Below are 9085 nucleotides of genomic sequence, written 5' to 3' on the forward strand. Positions count from 1 at the left end.
AAAATCCAGCTTGGAAAATACTACTTGAAGAGAAAGCATAATCTTCTATCTCTATGGGGATGCTGGGACAAGAAATCTGGACATGAGTGGCTGCCTTGGCAGGCGACCCCCCTAAAAGATAAGAGAAGAATTTGCAGTTGATGCTGTATCTTGAGGTCAGGAGAGGCCAGTCAGAGTCAGAATACAGCATTCAAAGTGTGTCAATGAAATAAGCTCGGAGAGTCCCCAAGTCAAGGACTTCCCACGATAGAACAATTCTCTTTGGAAAACACAGTGTTGACATTTGGGGAAAGTGATGTAATCTCTTTGGTGCTGGTTCCTCATATCAAAATGGTAATAATATTAGTGTCAAGCACATGGGGTTGTTAAGAGGAACAAGTAAAACCACTGTCCCCACACTGGATGGGACAGTCAAATAGAGAGAATCACAACATATCAGAGCATCAAGCTACAAGGGAACCAGGCTGGGCTAGAAGAAAACAAAAACTGTAAAGAACTCATTACTGGAAGCCACATGGGGGTTCATCAGAGGGTTCAAGACTGCGGGGCACCCCGTCGTAGGGTGGTCCCACTCTTTAGTGAGTTTTACCACCAGGAGTTCAACTAGTTTTCACAGTGAATATTAGAGAAAAATCCCCTCATGTTTCTGGCACAGTGTGGGGGAATTATTTTTAAGATACACCAGAGCATTGGGTTCTTCTTAACAAAACCTTCCCTCCAGTGAAACCATTTTACCAGACCCTGGAGTTTCATCAAAGCCTAACTGATCCGAGGGAAGGGGAAAAAACAGCTCTAGTCCCCTCCACAGGGGGCAGGGGAAACACCAGACCCCAGTCCCTTTAGCCACCCTGTCCCACTGGAAGGGAGGAGGGTGAACTGAGAAGTGTGCCAAGTTCCAGTCCAGAGGCACAGGCCCACTGATGGAGACACTTCTCTCCCCACCCCTTACTGCCATAGCACCAAAGCCAATTTACTTGCTGCATCATATCCAGCTACGAAGAAAAAATTATAAGGAATTCTAAAAAGCAAAAAAAAAAAACCCTCAGTTTGAAAGACAAGGAAAGCACCAGAAACTGATTCCGATAGAGTAGGGATGTTGATAATATAAAAGAGCCATGGTTAATGTACCAAGCGTTCTACTGGGCAAAGCAGACAGCATGCAAGAGCAGAGGGTAGCATAAGCAGAGAAATGAAAATTCTAAGGACAAAGAAGAAATGTTAGAGGCCAAACACACTGTGGCCGTAAAGAAGAATGAATGCCTTTGATGGACTTTTGCAATGGATTGGACACAACTGAGAAATGAATCTCCAAGCTTTAGGATATCCTAATAGAAAACTCCCAAACTGAAAATCTAATAGAAACATGATATTCAAGTGTATTCCCAGCAACTTGGGAGGCCAAGGCAGGATGATTGCTGAGAGCCATGGTTGAGTCTGTATGGCCCCTGGCATTTTGCCAACAGTATTGTTTGACAGGCAAGGCATTACTATCTGCCTCTGCCGCTATTTTTGAGTTCTCACACTACTTTGGAGTTCTCATGGGGATTTGGGGGGATTCCCCGAGAGTTCCCATTTGTTGGGGAAGTGCAGGAGGAGGGGTTTCCAGGAGATATTTCAGGTTGCGGGTTCCTGGACGAGCTGCGTGTGATTCGGGAGAATTCCCCAGGAGTGTGTGTGAGGTTTTTTCTTGCAGTACAAAAATAAAGTTTGTTCCTGCTTCAGTGGCTCGTGATTTGTGCCCAGCCAGACTGTGGCAGATGATGACAAATTTGAGGCCAGTTTCAGCAATTTGGCAAGCCCTGTCTCAAAATAAATAGCAAAAAAGGCTGAGATATATGTCAGTGGTACTGCACCCCTAGGTTCAATCCCTAGCATTGAAAAAGCAAACAAACAGATACAATATCCAATAATTTTGAGATAACTACAAAAGATGTAACATATATGCACAGGAATATCGGAAGTAGAAGAAAGAAAGGAAATAAAAGAAAGAATACTTGAAAGAATTGTTACTGAGAATTTTCCTAAGTTGATGTCAGATACTAAACCATAAAAAGCACAGAGAACACCAAGCAGGACAAATTCAAGACAGACAAACAAACAAAGACTACCTGTGCATATCATTTTCAAATTACAGAAAATCAAAGAAAAATTTCTAAAATAAACTAGGGAAGGGGAAACCTTACCTATGGGGGAAAGGGAGAAACCTTACCTACAGACGATAAGAATTATCTCTGACTGCAGGGAAAAAAAGGAATTACCTCTGATTTCTCCTCAGAAATTGTGAAAGAAAGAAGAGAATGAAATTAAATATTTAGAGTATTGAAAGGGAAAAAATGCCAATCTAGATTTATATGCTCTGCAAAATTTGAGTGATAAGGTTAAATAAACATTTTCTCAGTAAACCTAAAATTGAGAAGGTTGTTGCCAATAGACCTGCTTGCCTTGCAAGAACTTTAAAATTTCTTCAGTGAGAATAAGAATTACATAGTTCAAAAATTTAGATCTACATACAGAAAGGAAGGGCATTGGAGATGGAAAAGTGAAGATAAAATAAAAATGTTTATTTTATATTTTATTGAATTAAGAGATAACAGTTTGTACAAAATAACAACAACAATGTATTCAACTGCTTATAAGTGAAATGAATGTCAACAGCAATTCAACTGGTTGGGAAAAAATATAATGGTTTTGTTATTTTAAGGTGCTCACAGTACTTCTGATGCAGAATAGTGTGATTTGAACTTAGATTAGTTAGATTAGTTGTAAATATATATTGCAAACTCTATGACAACCACTTAAAAAAAACAAAGGAAATAATACTGGTATGCTAAGAAAAAGAAAAAACAGAATCATATAAAATTCTCAATTAAAACCACAAAAGACAGCAAAAAGAGTATAAGACAAAAACAGGAACAAAAAATAAGGTCAACTAATAGAAAACAATACTGCAGCTATCTACCCAACTATATCAATAATCACTTTGAATATCAATGTTCTGAATGCATCAATTAAAAGTCATGAGGCAGCCAGATGTGATGGCGCATACCTGTGATCTCAGCAGCTTGGGAGGCTGAGGCAGGGGGATGGTGAGTTCAAAGCCAGCCTCAGCAAAAGTGAAGTGCTAAACGACTCAGTGAGACCCTATCTCTAAATAAAATACAAAATAGGGCTGGGGATGTGGCTCAGTGGGCGAGTGCCACTGAGTAAAAAAAAAAAGTCATCAGACTGTATCAAAAAGACCTACCAACAGGTTGTTTACAAGAACTCCACTTTAAATATAAAGTTACACATATAATAAAAGCAAATGAATGATGAAAGCTATTGTAGGCTAATATCAATCAAAAGAAAATAGATATAGCTATATTAATTTTGGGCAGAGCAGACTTCAGATCAAGGAAAGTTATTGGAGAGAAGGAAGGCCACTATATAATAATACAGAGGTCAAATCTCCAAGAATATATAACAATCCTTAACAACCATATAGCTAACACAGTGTCAAATATGTGAGGCAAAACTGATATAACTGCATGGAGAACTAGACAAATCTACTAGTTTGAATGGAGACTTCAAACTCCTCTATCAGCAAGCAGAAAATCAGTAAGGATATTGAGCTCAACAACACCATCAATCAACTTGATATTATGTACATCTATATATATTACTTTATCCAGCAACAGTAGAACACAGGTTCTTCTCAAAGTGACATGGAACATTCACTAAGATAGGCCATATTCTTATTCATAAAGCATACCTTGACAACTTTAAAAGACTAGAAATCATACAATGTGTACATTAGACCACAATGGACTAAAACTAGATAGCAATAAAAGAAAGGCGAAATATCCCAAATTACTGGGAGATTAGACAACACATTTCTCAAAAACACATGGCTCAAAAAACAAAAACCTCAAAATAGTTTTATGAAAATTAAAATATAACTTATCAAAAATTTGTGGAATTCAGTAATACAGTGCTTAGAGGGAGATTTGGAGTATTGAATACATATTAGAAAGGAATTATCTAAATCATCTCAACTGCAAACTTAGGAAACTAAAAAAAGAAGAGTAAATTAAATCCACACCAAGCAGAAGAAAAAAAAAATAGAACAGGAATCTATGAAGTTGTAAATACGCAATCAAGAGAGAAAATTAAGAAGATAAAATGTTGGTTTTTTAAAAAGATAAACATAATTGATAAACTTATGGATAGAGCTCTCTCTTCCATGTACAAGCCTCTGAGTTCAATTCCCAGCAATGAAAATTTTTTTCTTAGACCATTCATTCAGAATAAATAAATAGAGAATAAGAGAGAGGAGGGATCTAATACTAGAAATTAAAGAGGACATCACTACAGATTCCATGGATATTAAAATGATAACCAAGGAATACATAAACAACTCTATGTTCACAAATTTGATAACTTAGATGAAATGGGCCAATTTCTTAAAAAATAGAATCTGTTAAACACTCACATAAGCTGGGAATGGTGGCACACACCTGTAATCCCAGCAGCTCAAGAGGCTGAGATAGGAGGATCACAAGTTCAAAGCCAGACTCAGCAACAGTGTAGCACTAAGTAACTCAGTGAGACCCTGTCTCTAAATAAAATACAAAATAGGGTTTGGGTTGTGGCTCAGTGGGTAAGTGCACCTGAGTTCAATCCCTAGTAACTCCCACCCAGAAAAAACAAAAACAAAAACAAAAAAACTCATGCAAGCCCATTATGGTGGCATACACCTGTATTCCCAGTGATTTAGGAGGCTAAGGCTAGAGGATTGAAAGTTCAAGACCAGCCTCAGCAATTTAGTGAGGCCCTAAGCATCTTAGTGAGACCCTGTCTCAAAATAAAAAATACAAAGAGACTGGGGATGTGGCTCAGCGGTTAACCCCTGGGCTCGATCCCCAGTACAAAAACAAAACAAAACAAAACCTCACACAAGAAGAAATAGACAATCTGAATAGATCTATATCTATTAAATAAATTAAATTAATAATTAACAAGTTCCAAAGAGAGAAACCACAAGGCCCATACAGCTTCACTGTGAGCCCTACCAAACATTTAAAGAAGAAATTATACTAGTTCTCTACAATCTCTTTGAGTGTGAAGCAGAGGTGATACTTCCTAACTCATTCTACGAGGCCAGCATCACCCTAAAACCAAACCAGACAAATATTCCAAGAAAGGAAAACTGCTGACTAATGTTTCTCCTAAAAATAGATGAAAAAATAGAACTTCAATAAAATGTTAATAAATAAAATCCAAAAATGTATAAAAAATTAAACAACCCAACCAAATGGAATTTATCCCAGGTATATAAATCTGGTTCAACATCCAAAACTCAGAGAATTTATCCATTACATCAACAGATTAAAAAAAAAAACCCCACAGAATCATAACACTGATGCAGAAATGGCATCTGACAAAATCCAACACCTATTCATGATAAAAATTTTCAGAAAACTACGTAATAGAGGGGAACTTCCTCAGTTTATATATATATAAACAGAGTTTCATTGTTATGTAGTTGACTTCTAATAATCTGCATTTTTACCCCCAATTCTGACCATCCTGGATTATTGATGTCTGAATGGAGGGGATCTAAATATTATCCATGCACAAAGCAGGAAATGAATGAAGTTAATCACTGAACAACAGATAATTGTTGTATATTATACAGTTATTGAAATAAGTATATACACCTTATAATAATATGAATGAATAGACCTGTTTAAGTAACATAGAACCTGTATAAACTCATTTTATAAACTCATAGAACTTTTATAAACTCATTTTACTATAAGTCTTAGCTAATGCCATAAGAAAAGGAAATGTGTTAAGGTCTGTAAACAAGTCAGGATGGCACCTGGTATTTTGCCAGAGAAATGTTAGAGTCTGTAAACAAGTCTGCATGGTGCCTGGCAAAATGCCAGAGGGAGTGGTTTGTGAAGTAACAAAAGCGAGCAATTAAGTGTGGAGATTCCTTATTGGTTGACTGCTGTATCTATTTTATGCTAATTAGATAAGCTGTGTAAAATGTATAAATACCACTCCTGTCCTACAATAAAGGGCTTCCGCTCCTGCTGTATCAATCTACACAAGTTGGGCTTCCACTCCTGCTGTATACTTCAGTATAAATCTAACAAAATATGCTTAAGATCTATATGAGGAAAACTACAAAACTCGGATAAGCAAAGTAATGTTTTAAAAGTACATGGGGAGGGCTGGGGTTGTGGTCAGTGGTAGAGTACTTGCCTAGAACATGTGAGGCACTGGGCTTGATTCTTAGCATCAAATAAAAATAAAATAAATATAGGTATTAAATCCATTCACAACTAAAAAACCTTTTTTTTAAGTACATGGAGAAATATTCCATGTTCAAAGACAGGAAGACTCAATACTGTCAAGATGTCCATTCTTCCTGCTTGATTTACAGAGTCAAGGCAATCCCAGTCAAAATCCTAGCAAATTATTTTGTTGATTGGTATCAATTAGACTGATCTTAAAGTTTATACATAGAGGCAAAAGATCCAGAATAACAAACATGATACAGAAGGAGACTTATACTATACAACTCTCTAAATCTTACTATAAAGCTACCATAATCAAGATGTTGTGATATTAGCAAAAGAACAAATAAATCAGTGAAGCAGAACAGAGAATCCAAAATAGACAAACACAAATACAGTCAACTTGTCTTTGACTATGGAACAGTGCACGGCTGAGGAAAGAGACAATTTTTAACCAATGATGCTGGGGAAAGTAGATCCCCACATGGAAAAAAGTGAATCCAAGCACAGAATTTCACCCAAAAAAAATCAACTCAAAATGAATCAGACTTAAATGTAAAATGTAGAACCATAACAGTCCTGAAAAGGTAGAAGAAAACCTAGGTGACTTCAATTTATCAATGACTTTTTAGATATAACACCAAAAACACAATCCATAAAAGAAAGAATTGATAATCTGGGCTTCATTAAAATCAAATTTTTCTACTCTGTCAAAAAGATAGAGAGGGGGCTGGGGATGTGGCTCAAGCGGTAGTGCACTCGCCTGACATGCGTGCGGCCCAGGTTCGATCCTCAGCACCACATACAAACAAAGATGTTGTGTCCGCCACGAACTAAAAAATAAATATTAAAAAAATTCTCTCCCTCTCTCTTTAAAAAAAAGACAGAGAGAATAAAAAGATAAGCCACAGACTGGGAGGAAATATTTGCAAAAGTCATATCTGATAGGGGACTAAACTTTACAAAGAACCCTTGAAACTCAACAAGAAGAAAACAGCCAAGCCATTTTTTTTTCAAAATGGGTCAACAACCTTAACAGACATTCACTAAAGAAGACACAGATGGCAAGGAAAACATAAAAAAATGCTCCATAGAATGTATAATTAGGGAAATAAAAATAAAAATAGCAATGATACCTTTCCATAACTACTAGTATGGCCAAAAGCAAGCACTCTGACAAACCCAATGCTGGTGAGGGTGTGGAGAAACAGGAACTCTCAGATGTTGCTGGTGGGAGTGCAAAATGGCACAGCCTCTTTGAAAGGCAGTGTGACAGTTTCTTATAAAACTAAATGTAGTCTTACCATGAGATCCAGCAATCTCATTTCTTGATTTGAATCCAAAGAAGTTGAGAACTTAGTCCAAAGAGAAACCTTCTCATGAATGTTTACTGATAATTGCCAGAACTTGAAAATAGCCAAGATATCTCCAGTAAGTGAATAGATTAAAAAAATTATGGCACATCCAGACAATGGAATATCATTCAGTGCTAAAAAGAAATGAGCTCTCAAGTCATGAAAAGACATGGGGGATCTCACCTGCATATTACTAAGTGAAAGAAGTCAGCCTGATAATGCTGCATACTGCATGATTTCAACTATAAGACATTCTGGAAAAGGTACAACTATAGAGACAGAAAAGAGACCAGTGGTTGCCAGGAGATGTGAAGCAGGGAGGGATGAATAAATAGAGCACAGAAGTGTTTTTGTTTTTGTTTTTGTTTTTGTTTTGAGATGGGGTCTCACTGCTACCCAGGCTGGTCTGGAACTCATGGGCTCAAGTGATCCTCCTGCCTCAACTTACCAAGTAGCTAAGACAATAGGTGTGCACTACCATGCATGGCTACAAAGAATTTTTATGGCAATGAAGCTCTTCCATCATATAGTAGGGATATATAGATACATGCTAATGTAAGGTATGTAATATGGTAATGGATGCATGTCATTATGTGTTTGTCCAAAACCAACATGAAGCGTGAACCCTAGTGTAAAATGGGCTTTAGGGCTTGTTTTTTAGATGATGCTGGGGATTGAACCCAGAGCCTTGTGCATATGAGGCAAATGCTTTACCACTGAGCCACACACATCCCCAGATAAAACAGGTTTTGGATGATTAATATGTATCAATCAATGCAGGGTCAACCACAAAAAAATATATCACTGAGGCAGGGAACTTTGGCAAGGCAGAATGTTATTCATGTGCTGGGCTGGGGGTGCATATGAGATGTCTGTGCCTTTCTCTTAGTTTTGCTGTGAATCTAAAACAGCCCTAAAAAAAAATTCAAGTCTATTTTTAGAAAACCTGAATTTGGATAGCCTCTAGATATAATATGATTTTACAGAAAATGTAGGGAACAGAGGAATCATAACCATATACAAAACATAAGGGTGTGTTTAGCAAAATCCATACACTTTATTCAAAAAAAAACAACAACAAACAAACAAAAAAATGCAATTAAAGAGAGGAGGAAACCTATATGCTAAAATAATCTTAAGGAACCTAACACTCAACTATATTGTGGAACTCTTATTTGAATTTCAATTCAAATAAGCAATCTAATTTTAAAAGGTAGAAAATAACCTGGGAAATATGAACACTGAATAGTCATGATATTAGGGAATTGTTGAAAAACTGCTAAAGATTTGACATGACCTAAAGGTTTTGTTTTGTAGAGGAATGATGGGAGGAAGCAAGGAAGCAAGATTGGCTGTAATTTGGGAATTTATGAAGCTAGGTAATAAATTCATATCCTTATTACTGTTATCATATCATTTTTACTCTTACATGTACTGACATAT

The 9085-nt window shown here is 36.7% G+C and overlaps 1 non-coding gene across 1 annotated transcript; it reads right to left on the bottom strand.

The window, feature by feature from the left end:
- Positions 1–8301: 8301 nt before the first annotated feature.
- On the bottom strand, positions 8302–8374 carry Trnam-cau (transfer RNA methionine (anticodon CAU)). Its single transcript has one exon. It is a non-coding gene; the product is annotated as a tRNA-Met (tRNA).
- Between the last annotated feature and the right edge of the window lie 711 nt (positions 8375–9085).

This window comes from Callospermophilus lateralis, unplaced genomic scaffold, assembly GCF_048772815.1.
Source record: "Callospermophilus lateralis isolate mCalLat2 unplaced genomic scaffold, mCalLat2.hap1 Scaffold_82, whole genome shotgun sequence".
NCBI classification, from domain to species: domain Eukaryota; kingdom Metazoa; phylum Chordata; class Mammalia; order Rodentia; family Sciuridae; genus Callospermophilus; species Callospermophilus lateralis.